The sequence below is a fragment of the Squalius cephalus genome, assembly GCF_949319135.1.
Source record: "Squalius cephalus genome assembly, chromosome: 1".
Classification (NCBI taxonomy): Eukaryota; Metazoa; Chordata; class Actinopteri; order Cypriniformes; family Leuciscidae; genus Squalius; species Squalius cephalus.
This window is the reverse complement of record NC_137122.1, coordinates 15,804,564-15,821,769: the sequence shown is the minus strand read 5'-3', so window position 1 is coordinate 15,821,769 and position 17,206 is coordinate 15,804,564. Positions and strand designations below refer to the sequence as shown.

The 17,206-nt window shown below is 37.1% G+C and overlaps 2 long non-coding RNA genes across 2 annotated transcripts; both read right to left on the bottom strand.

The window, feature by feature from the left end:
* Positions 1-3,181: 3,181 nt before the first annotated feature.
* LOC307170970 lies at positions 3,182-3,917 on the bottom strand. Its single transcript, XR_013823467.1, has 4 exons — positions 3,882-3,917; positions 3,724-3,783; positions 3,543-3,640; positions 3,182-3,338 (listed from the first exon to the last, which is right to left on the bottom strand). It is a non-coding gene; the product is annotated as an uncharacterized lncRNA (long non-coding RNA).
* A 9-nt stretch (positions 3,918-3,926) lies between these two features.
* On the bottom strand, positions 3,927-4,760 carry LOC307170964. Its single transcript, XR_013823465.1, has 3 exons — positions 4,541-4,760; positions 4,123-4,176; positions 3,927-3,943 (listed from the first exon to the last, which is right to left on the bottom strand). It is a non-coding gene; the product is annotated as an uncharacterized lncRNA (long non-coding RNA).
* Between the last annotated feature and the right edge of the window lie 12,446 nt (positions 4,761-17,206).

The following is a 17,206-nucleotide window of genomic DNA, read 5'->3' as shown; positions in this document are numbered from 1 at the left end:
TGGACTTCTTACGTTTCGCTGCTGCTTCAGCCATGACGAAAACAGACGCACGAAAACAAACGCGCTGGTTGGTCACATTTGAGGAAGTGGTGGGCGAAGTGACGTATGCCGTAAAGCAGTCGAATTTTGTAGTTCTTTTTGAGCGCTGGTTACTACCCGCACCGCGAAGTTACATAGTGCCAGTAAAAGCGATACAGACCCCGTCAGGCTCTGCCAGACGTCTCATTCAACCTATTGTAAGTCGATGTACTATCACAAGGGTCTTGAAAATATATTATGAAGGTTGAAAAGTTACATGTTGTTACTTTAAGCTAATACGGAAAAGTTACATTTATCCTACCATGCTACTGTAAAAGTTGCGGCAGCATGTGAGTTATGCTTAACAATCATAAAAGTATAACTCAATTTCAGCCGCATTCTGAGTCTGACAATGTCATTCGTTTTTGTCCAGGCCATAGCAAGTGTTATTAGCTTGGGGAAATGGCATGCATCTAGTGAAAGGAAATTTCATGTCCAAGGAAAAGTCCATGTACAGCTCTAAATTGTAAGGAATTTATATCTTTGATTTCATAGTACACTTTACAATGAGGTTTATTTGTTTAGTATTCATATTAACTAACATTAACTAATCATGCAAAACAACTAAAAACATTACAGATCATGTACAAAGTAAAACATCATCAATTGCCAGAAAGTATCCAAGGGTTGTTCACAGAAAGAGAATGCCAACATGACTTAAGGGGAACTTGTACAATTCAAAAAGAACATAGGGCCAATGCAAAATACCATTGTATTTCAGTTAAAGTTGTAAATCTATGGAATAGCTGTCATGAGGAACTAAAAATATGTGGGGCACTTAATAAGTTAAAGAAACTATTTAAAAAATAATGCACTGAAACTATATGAAACCATTTAAAGAATGATAAATTAACAAGCTGCTTTTGTTGTATTTGGATTGTGCAATGGTATTGCATAGTAGGAAATACTAATGTTTTTGTATTCTGTTTATATTTGTTTGTCAACATTATAATGATGTAAGACAATAATTATTTTTATTTTTTATTAAAATATGATATGTTTTAAAAAGGTAGGCATTATAAGCAAGAGCTTCAGCCTACACCTCAGACTGTGCTGTTGTTTGTTAGCTCAACTGTGTCTGAAACTAAACTAAACATTTGTTAGGCTACTGTATAGGCCTATTTGTTAATCTTAGTTAATAATAATACAACTTTTAATTGTTTGTTCATGTTATGTCACAGTCAGTGCATTAACTGATGTTAACAAATACAACTTTTGATTTTAATAATTTTTTAGTAAATGCTGAAATTAATATTAACTAAGATTAATAAATTGTGTAGAAGTGCAGTTCATTATTAGTTCATGTTAATAAATGTAACTAATGAAACCTTATTGTAAAGTGTTACTGATTTCATGATAGCTAACACTTTATTGAATACATAGGCCTACAATTTATAACATCAACATAACTAAACATGAATTCCTCATAATTACCGACTTGATTCTCTGTTTTGTTTGGTAAAGTAAATAATATTTAGTTATATTATCATCATTTCCGAGAGAGGCTCTCTGACTGCTGCTCTCCATCGAGTGAGATATTCCAAATAATTGTGAGGAAGTCATTAAAATATATAAAACACAACAGATAGACGGGTACTGCTTTAAATGATTTATTTTAAAAATAAATGTTTTTTTTTTTTTTTTAAGTGCCCTTTTTGGTCCTTCCGCCCCTGCCCCTGAAGAGGTCTGTGCACGCCACTGCTGTGAGGGTTCAGGTAGTACCTCTTCTTCACCCTAATCCAGCAGCCATATCACCCTGTAGCCCAAGACTGGTTGCCCACTGAAGCTAAGCAGGGTTGAGCCTGGTTAGTTCCTGGATGGGAGTCCTCCTGAGAAAACCAGGTTGCTGCTGGAAGAGGTGTTAGTGAGGCCAGTAGGGGGCGCTCACCCTGTGGTCTGTGTGTGTCCTAATGCCCCAGTAAAGTGATGGGGACACTATACTGTCAAAGAGCACCGTCCTTTGGATGAGACGTTAAACCGAGGTCCTGACTCTCTGTGGTCATTAAAAATCCCATGGCACTTCTTGTAAAAGAGTAGGGGTGTAACCCCGGTGTCCTTGCCACATTCCCATTGGCCCTTGCCAATCATGGCCCTTACATTGAATTGGCTCTTTCACTCTCTCCTCTCCACCTACACTGTTAGACTTTTCAAGGGTTTTTTACAGTAACTTACTGGCAACACTGTTGCCAGTAAGTTACTGTAATTCAGAGTTACAGTACCAAACCATATTTCAGTTTTGTGTAAATACAGTGCATTACTGTAAAAACGAAGCTAATCAGTACAGTGCATTACTGTAAAAACGAAGCTAATCAGTACACTACTGTAATTATTTTTATTTGTACTAAATATAAATTAGATTTGATAATTTTGATATATGATTAATTTTATTTTTATCCTACATAAGTACTACTTTCATACAAACCAATTAGACAAAGTTATCACAAAATACCATTTTTTTATTTAAAACATTTCGTATATATCACAAAATAAACATGCCAATGCTGGAAATGATGAGTGAAATTTTTACACATTAATGGGTGAGTTTAGAGACAACATTTTTTTGTGTTAATTTTAACTCATTCATTGTGTTAATGATTTTAACAAAGTAAATATGTCAGAGAGGTTAGCACAAAGATGTGTAAACGTGTTAAATTAACACATTATGTGCTGTCCTTCACTGCAAACATTTTTGAAAACATACATAAAACCATAAACAAAACATTAGCATTTGACTAAATGAATGTAGAGTCATTGGTTGTTTAGCTTATACAAGTATTATAATGAAATATCAACCATTACATTCATAAAACTGCAGAATATAAATAAATTTTTAAGCATTCAAAAAGGAAATGTCCAAAACAGGACAAAACACAGTTCTTTTCACAATACAAGACACACCTTAAAAATAATTTCACTTATTTCCAAAAATGTGTTGGATTCATGTACACTGGTGGCCAAAAGAAGTATTTAAGTGTATTAATGTCTTTGAAAGAAGTCTCTTTGATGCTCAAGAAACATTTCTTATTATTATCAATGTCTGACTGTCTACTCCATCTTTTCTACAGCATAGGAGTAAAAATCAAAATAATCTTTAAAAAGCCAACACAATGTTTTTGTCCACCTTTGTGAATAAATGAACTTCTCCAAAGATTGGTTCCTGTTCAGAACTTGATTGACAACATCAGAATGTTCCCTGGTCTGCATGCGTGTCCACAAACACAAATGTACTCAGTCCTTCAGAGGAGATCCCGGTTCCAAAACTATATGAGAGAGAGAGAGAGAGAGAGAGAGAGAGAGAGAGAATATTAGTGTCACATTATTTTTAACCTCCTTTTTTGTTAATTTTTATTATTATTTTCACATAAACAAAAACTTAAGAATATATATTTGTAAACAGCTTTTGTCAATAAATAGCATACAAAAGAACTAAATTAAATTATGCCAGATTAAATTTTAATACTTACAAATCCTAAATTCTGTCCAAAAATGCTGAGATCCATAGAAAAAACGACTGAAATCGATGATTTTAGCCCATTTTAGCTTGTCTGCAGTGAAGGAGTACCTGTTTGAGACAAATACACAGTAAGATACATGCAAGAAATCACTGTGTGATGATCGTTCTCCTTCCTACAGTAGTTAACCCACCTGTGCGCTGATATTAGGACCTTCCTAGTCAGGTGGGACTGCAATGGTAGAGTCTTCTGGCTAATAAAATATCAAAATAATGCAAAAATATCAACTTAAGTTGTTTAGAATGCTAGATTTGGTATGAATGAAAGTGAGAGTTTAACTGCAGTGTTTACCTGGATACATTTAATCTGGTGAGACTGAACAAAGACGGTCCATCGTCTGATTGGTTCATTTGCTGTGTAATAAAGTTAGACATAATGCAAAGGTCACTTATTTGATATAAAGTTTATAGAGATTTTATAAGATATTGTAAGCTACCTAGTCTGCACCAGTGGCTCAAAGCAATTTTCACATAGCGTATGCTAATCATTTCAGCAAACTTATCTCAAAATATATCACAAATGGGCTGCCTACCTCTGGAATCTTGCTAGAAGTCACTGGCGCGAATTGGCGCTTTGTTGCAGTTGCCTTTAAACACAAAAATGGAAGTATATTAAATTCCATAAAAAAAACTATAGTATGGTATAGTTTGAAAAATAATGCTAAAACTATAAAGGTTCTCATCAGTAGGCCAACATTAGGCTATAAACAGAATTTCACATTAGTTTATTCACATTTATTGTTGTAAACGCGTTGCTCGTTGGCATATTTTAACTCGACAATTCAATCTAACAAAGTGTGTAAAATGAAACGTTAGCTCAGTTTACCATGGTAAAGTTCGTTACCGCCATGTTGACGACGAGTAACGTTAGGCTAACGTTAACGTTATAACATAGGTTAAACTGGGCACAATCCTGTCAACACACACAGAAGGTTTTTTTTTTTTTTTTACCTTGCTTGCTGATCTCTCTCTCGGTGAAGTGAATTCCGTCTCTTCCCCGGGCCAGACACGAACGTCGCGATCCAACAAAACACAGACCCCATTACCTACACTGGATGCTCTGACGCGACACGACAAATCCCAGACAGTGATGCGCCGCGGCCGTTATATTTCTGACGTAGTCCGATACGAGTCCAAGCGCTCGCGCTATTTCTGACAAGGGACAAACAGGTTTGCATTTTGTATTAAAGGTCCGGTCGCTTCGATGTGTCCAATATAGACAGCCTCTGGCTATTATAGCGTTGTAGACACGCGGTGTAAGGCAAAAATTAGGAAATAAAAAGCACGGTGGAATGGTGCCAGCCAGAGAGGCAGTTACGTCAAATACAGTAGTATACAGCAAATTTAAAAAATACAGTAAGTCTCTGTATGTGGTGTTAGACGTCACAGAAAATTCCCATGATGCAGTGGGAATCACAGTTATTTACTGTAAAGAGAAATAGCAGTATAATACTGGGGGATTTAAAGTAAATAACTGTAGAAATTACAGAAAAGTCTAACAGTGTATAGCTGGGGTGTGTTGAGCGCACTGGCGCCGTTGCACTGTGGCTGCCGTTGCATCATCCTGGTGTCCAAAACCTGGGACACGGATCCACACACTTCTTGAAACGTTTGTCAGCAATAATTTTCTTTACCTTGAATGTTTTCCAAGTGATCGCAGTTCAAACAAGACTGTCCCTGAAGACGAAAAGAGGATGACATGTTCTCTAGACACCCCTTTTATACTTCCGCGTGGCACTAGTAGTAACGTCATAGGCTGTAAATACAATTGCTGTGATTGGATAAGCTTTTCAGACACCGGAACGCGGAGGCGTTCCCCATAGCGTCATTGATGCAGTGTGAGTTCCCTTTCGAAAGGGAACTACATTTAACGTCTAAAATATATATATATATATATATATATATATATATATATATATATATATATATATATATATATATATATATATATATATATATATATATTAGTCTGAATTATTGTGCTTTGCCTGCTTGATGTGCTGGAGCTCGTTCTGTAAAGCTGAACAGAGACTCACTCACTCTCAGGACAAGCATTCTGCTTGGCTATGAGCATGATATTGCTCATATATTTCCAAAGTATATAATACAGCTTTCATTCTTCAGGTCAATCATATACCTTGCAACCTTGCTTCGTTCCAGTATAAATCAGAGTTTGTTTTTTTAATGAATGGATTGCAAACTTAAGGTCAGTCTCTTGCCGCCACCTACTGGAGTAACTATGTAACCTGCACTTAAGTCATTGATAAATCTCTGTCATTAACATACTGTTTCTCAATACCAATTACTCTAACATTATAATATAAAACATTATTTATCGAACAATAATAGCAATAAAATATTATGTTATTAGTGGGAAGTGTAATTTTGAATACCATATATCCATAATTTGAGGGGGTTTTTTGAATCCTTAAAAAACAAAACAAGCAAATGCAAACAAGTCATAAGATTGCAATATAATTACTTTATTATTTAAAATTAAATGCTTTACATTTTCCAAATGAAATCCCTTGTTTTCTTCTGTTATTACATCTTTTAATAAGTATGAGGAGTTTATGCCGTCTTTGTATTGGCTGTTTTATATACACTGAACGTTAGAGCTTTGTTAATGATCCCCACAGTCATTGCATACTTTGCATGTGCTGCACTTTATTTGTACCATTTTGTTTTATCAGTATATTTGTATCTATCCATTTACCTTGTTTAGAATTTGAAAGCTAATAAAGACATTGTTTTGAAAAGCTTGTTGAATTGCACTACTCCAAAAAATAAAATAAAAAATGCATTGCATTAACCGTGCAGGCATTTTAATGCATTGTATTTTTAGGGCTTGCATTTTTATGGGCTGAAATCCAACATTGTTGTATATTTAAGCTGTGAATATTTCAATTCAAAACATTTCACACATTTTCATTATTAAAAATTTAATGATCCATATTTTCCCTTCAGATCCATTATATTTTGCTTTTCAAATTCAGTGGTTCAAATCCAACAGAATATTCAACATTTCACATCCAGGAACACCAGGAATATCAATAGTTTGCTGATTCATAATCTCCATCTGTCGTTAGTCGACCTCACCAGCAGGGGGTGCAAGTGTGGCTGTTGTTGAATTTAACTATAGAGCAACAGTAGAGAGAGTCATTCATTCAAACAAGTATTTGTGATGATTATCACTATCAGGGCCAGTATATGGAAAAGCTGATAAAGACATAAAGCCGTCTCTATAATTGCATAAGACATAGTAAGGGCAATAAAGCTAATGTAATGGTCAGAATAACCAACTCAACATCTTAGTTCATCACTAAGCTTCGCTACAAACTGAAAAGAAATGAAATGATGGGCCGAAAAAGAAATAATAATTAATAAAGGTGATTTACAGGTTCTCGACTGGACCAAAGATTTTACATGGGCTCAATAACCAAGAAAAAACAGTACCCAAAATTAGTCAGATGCAAATGTAAGAATTTTATTTTTGTACCATCATAGTATTAAAACCCAGGGGGGACAGCAAGTTTATGCAATCATGACAGGTACAATTCAACTGACCATGTATTTGAAATGAATGATAATCAGTTAGATTAGAGAGGAATAATAAGACATCAATGAACATTATAATATATTCAGCACGTGGTTTCAAAGGTTGTTAAATACATAAATCAGTTCATGTGATCACCTAACATGCATAATTTCAGTGCACAGCAAACCTCAAAGCCTTATAAAAATCCAATAATATAGGTTTAGGAAGGATGGTTGGAAAACAAGCATATGTGGAGAAGTAGAACTGTGTGTTTGGAGTGAGTACTGTTACTGAATAGGCTTGTTTGAGATGTGTCTTGCCTAGCCTGAATATGCGAGAGGCTGCAGTGAGAGGAGAGGAGTGAAAAAAGCACAGGCAAGCCGAACAGATCTCTCTTCGCACAGTGGTGTGGATCTCCTACAAAATCAAAGGCGGATTTTGTGGGATTCACGCTTGTGCACGGTGTTGTTAATAAACTGGATGTGTAACCGGGTTGAAATTATATCTTTACTTTTATGGTTGAAATGTCACCAAATCCTGATGAACGTTGTTTTCTATATGTTTAATTAAGATGTGTTTAATTGCCAATATTTATGCCTGAATGTTGTATTCAGACCGTGGTGTTAATACCTGTACTGTCACTTTAAGAGGTCGCAGGCCTTGTGTCGTCAGTAATGCGCTGCTTTCAGTCTGCGCTAGGCTAGATGAGAGGAGGTAATGTATTATTTTGCATCAATTTTAAACACTTATTTCGGTTTTTGGACGATGCAAACCTTGTTTTATGCATGTTTAAATGTTAGTTTTGAGGTTGTGAACATGCAGTTAATGTGTCAATTGAATATAAAACTTGTAAACAGACTTTTTGCAAGCTTTAAAGTAGACATGTTTCCACCTGCAAGTCTACAGGGTTTTCTGTATGTTTATCTGCTAACAGGAGCTTGAGATCTGTGTGCTGTGTGGAGGAGACTGCATGTAACAGAGCCTTAAGTTTGTTGATTTGTACAGATATGTGTATAATGTTCATTATAATTAATCTGGCATAGTGTTTACATTGGTTGTATTAAGCATGTAAAAGAAATTACATTGAGCATTTTATCATTTATTTTATTCATTTGCACATTTTTATTTAAAAGTATTTTTGCTGATAATACTAAAAGTTTTATCAGTCGTGTATGTATACTGCGCTAGGCTAGCTGAGAGGAGGAGCTTGAGATCTGTGTGCTGTGTGGAGGAGACCAGTGTTGCCAACTATTTTCAAAGGAAATTAGCTAACGCCTCCCCTAAAAGTCGCTAAAATGTCGCTAGATGACGTCATACGTTAATTAGCATCAGGGGCGTAGGAGCCATTATACGAGGGGGGGACATGTCCCCCCCACATTTCAAAATCTAAGTTTTGCCCCCCCCCCACTATTTCCCAATGTAAGATTTTGTTTTGCATTGCGTGCCTATCTCTGCCGATTTCGGAGTCTCCAAATGAATCAATTCTGCAACTTTTAAATACATAATAAAAATTTTTAAAACGAAATTATAGGCTTAAGTGCAGGGTCCGAAAGTTGGTCGTTTTGTCGCTATGGTTACACTACACACACACACACACCGTTGGCGGTGCGCTCAAAGTCATCTGTCAGTTGTGCAGTTACCCAAAATCTCCTGAATGAAGATAAAACCCATCATGTCACTAGATGAAATAAAATCGACTAGCAAAAATACAGGAGGCCGCCTTATTCTAGTTCAGCTGCTTAATCTCTTCGTTGTCCAGTCGACCATGATCACGCACCGCTCGCGCATGCCATGCGCATCTAGGTAGGCTACTCAGAACTCCGACACGGATAAATGTACGCAGCAATATTATATATTATGAATGTTCCTGGGAGATCCGTAGTTGCGCGGGATGTGGAAGCGCGCAAAAGTTCCATAACCTTCCACTGCCTTGAAAAAAAACAAAAACAACTCACAAGCTGCTGGCCGCCGCTGCAGATCAATTCTGTCAAGTTCAGCACAACGTTGTACAAAAAGTGTCCTGGCCTTGAATGACAAGGTAAGGAAAATATGTTTGGCACATTGTATGGGTCACTAGCCTATATCATAACAAGGTAATACAATGTGTAATCAAGTGATGTCAATTCCAGCGTTATGGACGTGACATTTGCAGTAAAAACTTGAAATATAAATTCTCAGAAAATGCATTTAATAGGCCTACCAATATATTGAAACTGTTTATATATCCATACTCCCTTAATAAAGAAATATCAGTCTACACGCGTTTTATATTTAATATGAGGGAAAAAGGCTACACATGCCATGGACATGACACAAAAAATCTTTAAAGGGGTAACTTTAGTTTTCTAACTTTAGTTAGTGTGTAATGTTGCTGTTTGAGCATAAACAACATCTGCAAAATTACAACGCTCAAAGTTCAAAGCAAAGGGAGATATTTTCTTTTAAAGAAAAGGACTACAACTGGTAGGGACTACACAACATTCCTCTCGGGTTAGTGACATCACTAACCCTAGAATTTACATAAACCCCGCCCCCGGGAACACGCAGTCCATGTCGAGAAGAGGAAAAGTTGTTGTATAAGAGTACATTTGTGAGTCAGCTCAAACTTTAGCATCCATCTTTTCACATGCAATAGAAAGTCATTCTGTGTGCATCTCACAACAGTTCATATATGGGCAATTTATAGATTTATCATGACAGAAAATCCTAATTGAAGATAGTTAACGCCACATCAGCAACATAAATTCATCAATAAACCATTCAGAGACGTTCTGTTGCATTCTACATGTTGTCACTTCTTCTTGAGTCTCTCCATCCTTATCTGACTCCGTTTAACATTAAAGGCAGAACAGTTTCTGTCATTTTATTGTGTCTGCGTGAGGTAATAGCAGCTGCTAACAGACACGAGCTCTTGAAACCCCGCCCTCTGCAGCAGCTCATTTGCATTTAAAGGGCCAGGCACAAAACTGTGCGTTTTTGCAAACCCTCAAAAAGTGACAACTTTAACTTGCTATATAAAAATATCTGTGGGGTATTTTGCGCTAAAACTTCACACACACACTCTGGGGACATCATAGATATATTTTACATCTTGTGAAAAGGGCATTATACCACCCCTTTAACTTTTAGGTGGCAAAATATATTTTTTGTAATTCTGTGAATTAAACTGCAAACCAAAGTACTACCCACCGGATGAAGAAGGGTCGGCTCTCCACAGAACAGAACAGAACATATTCATTTTATTTTATTTTTCACGTTCGCATTTATGAGGAAAAAACAATGTTGCGGAGGCACTAAAAGACTTTCACAGAGACCTCAAACAGGTTCACAGAGACCTCAAACATAAATGAATTTCGTTTTGTATTAATGATATCTTAATTTTAATCAATGTTTCATCAACCAATTACTAGGATTTAATAATTAAGAAATGTGCATTTCTCTCTGACGCGTTCACTACTGCGAAGATCTCGAGTCAGCATCGTCAACTTCATCTATGCAGGGCACTGACACAGAAAACACTTGTTTATTAATAAACAATTAAAATGTCTCCTTGTTATATTTTACATATTCATAATCATTACTTTTGTCGGTTCTTTGAGACAGATTTTAGGTGCTTTATTGGCAGCGCCACCCTTAGGAGATTTTTTTCAAACCCTGTTTTGGCAGGGGAAAAAGTAGAAAGTATAATAATTGCTGCAAAATGTAACAAAGTAAAAGTCAAAAGTAGGCCTATGCACTATTGATTCTACTTAAGTAAAGTAACCTACAGATAGGTAAAGATACAACTACGTAGTGTTGTCACGGTACCAAAATTTCAGTATTCGGTACCGATACCAGTGAAAATCCACGGTTCTCGGTACCAATTTCGGTACCAAACCAAAGTTTAATTTAGACTAAATTTACCAGTAAACATTCATGGTTCTCGGTACCAAAGCAAAACACAAAAACATGCTAGCTGAACAACACACTATTTTTATTAATAAAGTTAAACAATGCCATTCTTTATACTTGTTTAAAATTGTGTTTCAAGTTTTTCCTTTATGTCGTCCTGTTTGTTTGTTTTTACCCTAATTAAATGTATAAGAGATTTAAATAGTTAATAAAGAATCTTAAGGCGCCGTTCACATATCGCGCCTAAAAACGTGTAGAAAACACTAGGCGCGCCGCGTTCTCCTTTGTCCAAAGCGCTAGGGCGGTTGCGCAACCATCAGCTGCGCTCTCCGTTACAGCAAGGAAATTTCAGCAATGGATTTCCACCACGTGTCACGTGACCTACGGTGCGCTTGCGGCATTCTGAAAAGTTGAGAGTGTTTTTATCTCGATGCGGCGGGAACGCGCTTGGAAAAAACGAGCGCGTCGCATCCATTATGAGCGCGCATACCACGCGCCTACATTTGAAATAACAAACTTGAGCACGCAAAAGACGCGATATATGTGAACAGGCCCTAATTCTAACACTTATTATATTAGCGCTACACAAACGGCTGTTTATTTCTATCCGACTGATTCCGACGTTCAAATTAAAATATGATATATAATTCATAACAGAAGCTCTAAATTTGAAATTAGTTTGAAACTTATCTGCTTGAACTCTTTCATCAGATCCGGGTGTTGGTCTTTGAGGTGTTTTATTAAGTTAGATGTGTTTTCTCCTTTTGAGAGAGAACTTCGATGACATCGTTTGCAAATGGGTTTTTGATTACCAATGATGTTCCCCTCGTCATCAGCCGCAAATCCGAAATATTTCCACACACGGCTCTTTCCTCCTTTTTTATCAACAAGTGGATTTACCACATCAGCTGCACCGCCGGTTGTCATGTCTCAGCGCTTTAATAAAGAGGACGCGCAACTGCACCCGCTCAGTGCATGCGTGCACATCAAGGAACCGGGTTTGAACGGGTCCTCGGTACCACCGGTACTTAAGAAAACTTGGTACCGTGACGTTTACATTTTTTTTGTACCGACTTGGTACCGAAGTACCGGGTCTTTTGACAACACTACAACTACGTGAAAAATGTAGCCTACTTCAGTAAAGTAACGAAGTAGGCTATTTGTACTTCGTTACATTCCACCACTGCTGATTAACAGTAATGTAAATGCTAAATGTCCTAATACCTGTTGATACTACAACAATGCAAAGTATGCTCTTAACCTTGCAGTTTTTCACATATCTTGGAAGACTCAATTTCTCCATTTCTTTGCACAAAACTCTCCAGAAAATGCCATTTAATGGTTTATTTTTCAAAAAAATTCACGGGGGGGCATACCCTCGGACCCCCCTAGGGAAAGCCCCCCCCCCCCATATAATAAATCCCAATTGAACCCCTGGTTGTAGTTATATTAGATTGCTTCTCTCTGTTTTTATAATCTACCCAGTCCGTCACTGCGTATACCCTCTTACAACCGAACTAAGTAGTACAGTCTCTTCCCAAAAGTCATTAGAAATGAGCATTTAAGTACTTTATATATAAAAAAATCTAATAAAAAAAATTCGGCGAATTTCCCCCGAACCCCCCTAGCATTTACTGTCCCCCCCAGGTTCAAAATTGCTCCTACGCCCCTGATTAGCATATTCATGACGTCATCGCGGCGTACTTGCGTTCTGCCTGGCTAATGTTTTTTCTCATTAAAATCATGCTCACATACTGTATTTTAATATAATATAATATAATATAACCGAATGTCCAATAAAGCTGTTCTCATTTACTTTTTTTTTTTTTTTTTTTTGTCAGACAATAGAACGAGTAGAGCTTGAATGACTATTTTTTATATGTGCAAAATTATCTGAATTGAGAGAGTTCGGGAACTGTGTGAACTAAAGCACTGTGGTAGTGAGTATTACAAGTGATAAGCACAAGTAATAAAATAAAATGGTCAAACTAAATTATTTAAATATAAAACAAAAGATAAGTGATAAGTCCGTGGAAACAACACTGCTCATTCACGTCTGTTTCGTGCTGCTGCTCCTCTCTCAGCCATTCACTGAACAGGGTAGACGCAGAGAGAGGTGTGTGACGGCAAGGAGAAAGCAAACCTCGCGCTCGCAGGACTGTGCTGGCAACATTTGAAGGTTACTGAGGTTTGTCAAAAAAGTAGCTAGATTTGTCGCTAGTCGCTTTTTTGAAAAAATGTCGCTAACGGGGTCTGAAAAGTCGCTAAAAATAGCGACAAAGGCGCTAAGTTGGCAACACTGGAGGAGACTGCAGGTGACAGAGCCTTTATGTATTTTTTGTTGATTTGTACAGACAAAACCGCTGTTCTGCCTTCATTTAAAGAGCAACCAGCAGTTGGTTAAAACGGCATTTATTGTTTGAATTTCGTAATAAAAGTGACAGAATCTGAGAGCTGAGATTTTTTTATATATATCATAAGTAACCTGCTCTGTTTAGTCTGCCGGTCTCCGTGTCCTCTTCAATAACGGTCGCCTTGAAAAACTTTTAAAATTGCGTGTGAAAAGGTTAAGTAAGGCTTACATTTAAATGTGTCTTTGTTTTGTTTTGAGTGTATGGTCAATAAGTAAAGGAATTAAAAAGATGGGCACAAAACCTGTTTGTCGCGCCCCACTTGTCATGTCTCTATTCCCCACCAGTGGGCCGCGCCCCACACTTTGAGAAACGCTGAGCTAGGGCTAGGCGATAAAACGATAACGATAATTATCGCGATATAATTTTTCTCGATAAAACGATATCAAGAGGTCGATAAATGTTCGATAATGTTTATGCGCCAAAAGCGGAACGAAACTCATTTGAACCGCGCGCCACACGGACCATTTATCCGCTCGGCTAAAGTCCAAACAGCAGCACGAGCTCACTAGAGCAGAGGCGTTTACTCTGATCGCTCTCGGTCACGAAATCCAGTGAGAAGCGCTTGAATTCAGCGAGGAGCACAAATGTCTCAGTGATTTAAACCAGTTTAAAGGCATATGAAACAGCGCTGACTAACAGGAGAAACACTGAGCGCAACGATACAGTCAGAAGGCTTTTCCGTCTACAAATTCCCATCATTTTGGATTTACTGCACGTTAGCCTAACGTTAATATTAACTGCACCTTGAAAGGTGGGATATACATATTGAATTGTATTATTAATGTAGACAATGTATTAAAGCACTAATGGAATATAATTATAGTATTTAATATTGTATAGGCTATACTGTTTTTCATACAAATACCATAGAAATCATAGTTACATTTTGCCATGATAGTGAGGTGCCTGGTTTCATCTGTGGTTGTCATGATCTAAATGCATGATTATACTGGATGACCAATGGTTAAGTTTAATAAAACTCATACAGTCAGAATATTACATTTTACCAAAAAAAGAAAAAAAAAAGCACATGCTGAAACTAAGAAATTGTCCAATAAATATATTTATTTTGTTAAGGAAAAATGACAAGTGTTTGAATGTTCTACCTCATATTTGTGAAATGTTCACCTGTTTGGCAAGTGTTTGTCATGATATATTCTGACAATAAAGAGTAGTTTAAAACCACAGTTAACGTTTTGGTTTCTACAACTTTCACTTAGGAGCAAAAATATGCTTTTAAACTTGAAAGAAATAATGATTTGACTTTTATCGTGATAATTATCGATATCGACTGATATAAAAAAAATTATCGTGATATTTTTTTTTGGCCATATCGCCCAGCCCTACGCTGAGCTAACTTAACAGCTTACTTAGCAATAGGGGTACCTCCGTTTGGTCAGGATTTTTCCTCTTTTTGGCTGGTGTCGACCAACAATGAAAAATCGTTGTCTGGCTGCCTTTCAGTGTCCTTTTCATCTTTCCATCCGTTAGCATGCACCGTCAGCTTTCTCCAATCACTCATCCCAGCGACTGCGCAAAATAGTGAACAAACTTGGTAGAGAAAGCGGGTTGGGTAATACCAAGTAGTCAGTGCGGTGGGCGGGTACATTACAGATTATTTAAAATATGATACTATCTTTCTTGGTGGCAAATGAAATTAATAAAGAAAACGAACAAAAGTATTCATTTGGAATATTTCATATTTATTTTAATCTGAATGATGTGATGATTTTGGGGGGTTATATTAGCTGGATCTGATTTTTGAGGGGGTCATGATTAGGGCTGCAGCTATCGATTCTTTTTGTAATCGATTAATCTAGCACTTAATCGATCGATTAATCGAGTAATCGGATAAAAAAAATGTAGTGTGTTTTTAAACAATCAAAACAAATAATGCATAACGAAAATGATGTGGCATTTGGCTCCAAAACTAAGCCTATTTATTGTAATTTTTACCCATTTAGTGTTTATAAGTGCCAGTGCCAACAATTATATAACAATACAGTTAAGTCAACTTTATACTGTAAAACAAACATGTAAAACTATGAATACAAACTTAAATAGTAAAGGCCATTGGGTCTTAGTTTTGTCTTCTTAATACAACATTACAAAAAAAGGATTGCACCTTCTGCAAATTACCCAACGGAGAACAAAAATAAATGAAATGAATATAAAATATCAAGCCAAACAGGTACAGAATGTATACAATTTATATAAAAAAAAATAAGTGTAGCTTTGAAAAGGGGAATGTTTTATTGCAAATATGCATTTTGTTAAATAGAAAAAGAAGAGCATTTTGTTTTTCACTTAGGCTAGTTGAAGTATATTAGCGCGTTTTGTAGTATTATATTTTTTTGTTAATGTTCTATGTTCAATTACTTTGGTAGCCGATTATGTCTTCCCCAAAAGTACGAGTGGATTTGGAGAAGCAGGCTGGTGGGGAGTTTAATTTTTTTTTTTTTTTTGTCTGTAACTATTTGGTAACATAGCCTACAAACAAGGTCTCGCAAAGACTGCAATACAATATTTGTTCCTCCATCATGTCTCGGTGTATACAGTGAATGCATGCTGAAATTATTGTTGCGTGGCTACATAAAAGTTTAAGCATATGTGATGCATTGCCATGTGAGAGAGACGAGGGTGCGTGTGTGTGTGTGTGTGTGTGTGAAGGGGTTCTTTCTTTAGGCTATATTACGTTTACTTCTTAAAAACATCAAAGCTAAACATCACATGTAGTCAAACCGCATCTCGACATCACTAAATAAATACAGTATGGGATTAAAATCAGCGAACATCAAGGCTTAGGCACAGGCGAAAATATTGGCGCTGGGTAAAAAAAAATGCGGGGGACAGAATCGTTACCTTGTTTCAGCGCCGCTGAAAGGAAGCGATCCCAAACTTTAGACATTCTCTGCCGTTTATGGACATCTACTCTCTGCCATCGCGCCAAATAAATTCAAAATGTATCACGCGCTATGGTGTGCTTCCTGAACATTGAACAACGGTCCGTGTGAAATCAGATCCCTGCGCGTATAGTGCGCGTCATAGGAATTTAACGAGGCTTCGAGGCAGAGTTTTTGCCTCGAGGAATTTTTGTAATCGAGTAAATCGAGTAACTCGATGAATCGTTGCAGCCCTAGTCATGATCCCCGTGCAAATTACGTGCATGATCTAAACAGAAAAAGTGTGTGAATGGTTTTGGCAAGCATGTAAATATTGGCTCTCTTCTTCTTTTGTGTGACAAGCGAGTGTCAGATGCGTAAAGTTGCGCAGCGCCACCTTGTTTACCGAGGTATTTCTGTTTTTCAATAAGCGCCATCTACTGTCAGGGAGTGAATTTGCACATTCACTTGGCGCATTGCCATTGAACATCGCTTAGGTATGGACACAAAGAAGCGTCCATAAACGTCTCGAAAAATGTACTTTGATGGCATACGTCACAGCCATGTGGAGTCGGCGCTGTCTCAAGTCGGGCAACATTTCTAACTGGCATGCACTGCTCCAAGCCAGACACCGATCGATCTGCACAGAGATGCATAAAGTTGAACAAGCCTATCCACTTGCTTCTAGGGCTGTCAAAATTTATCGTTTCTATAATGCATCGCGATGCGGACGAGCACGATTCGGTATCGGTTCAGTAATAGACCATAACCGATTATAATGTACTGATGCTTTTCTGACATCATTTGTGGTGTACACGCTTTGTCGCGGTAGCATATAGTGGCAGAGGGAGGAGAGACGCGAGTGCGAGAAAATTAAAAATGCTCCAACTAC